This window comes from Carlito syrichta, unplaced genomic scaffold, assembly GCF_000164805.1.
Source record: "Carlito syrichta isolate Samal-C Ts95f unplaced genomic scaffold, Tarsius_syrichta-2.0.1 Scaffold307102, whole genome shotgun sequence".
NCBI lineage: Eukaryota > Metazoa > Chordata > Mammalia > Primates > Tarsiidae > Carlito > Carlito syrichta.
In genome coordinates this window covers 7,873-8,594 of record NW_007251198.1, presented here as the reverse complement: position 1 = coordinate 8,594, position 722 = coordinate 7,873, and positions in this window count along the sequence as shown.

Here is a 722-nt window from a genome sequence, read left to right as displayed (position 1 = left end):
TCCAGTCTGGTCAACAGAGTGAGACCCTGACTTAAAAAACAACAAACTGTAATCCCAACACTTTGGGAGGCTGAGGCAGAGGAATGCCTGAGCCCAGGGGTTTGAGAACAGCCTGGGTAGCTTAGTGTGACCTCGTCTCTACAATAAATAAAAAAAATTAGACGGATGTGGTAGCATGTGCCTGTAATTCTGGCTACTTGAAAGGCTGAGGCAGAAGGATCGCCTAAGTTCAGCAAGTGGACATTGGGGTGGTGGTGAATGTGTCACTGCACTCTAGCCTGGACAACAGAGTGAGACTCCGACAAGAAAGAGAGAGAGAGAGAGAGAGAGAGAGAGAGAGAGAGAGAGAGAAAGAAAGAAAATAGAGGAAAATTCTGGGACTAGAGTACAAAATTTTAAAATATTGTGTTGGTAACAGCTGTGGAACACAGATAAATTAGTTTTAAGAGAGGAATTTATGGTCTTATAAAGCACTTATTAGGAAAGTAAGATTAAAACATTCAACTCATAAAATTAAGAAAAATGAGACAAAGCAAAACTAAAGAAGTCAAAAGAAGGAAAGAAGAATTGAAAAGTGGAACAGGGCTCAGCCTGTAATCCCGCGCCTTTGGGAGGCTGAGGTGAGTGGATTGCCTGAGCCCGCGGGTTCGAGACCCGCCTGGGCAGTGAGACCTCATCTCTACAATAAATCAAAAAATCAGCCGGGCGTGGTAGCGCATGCG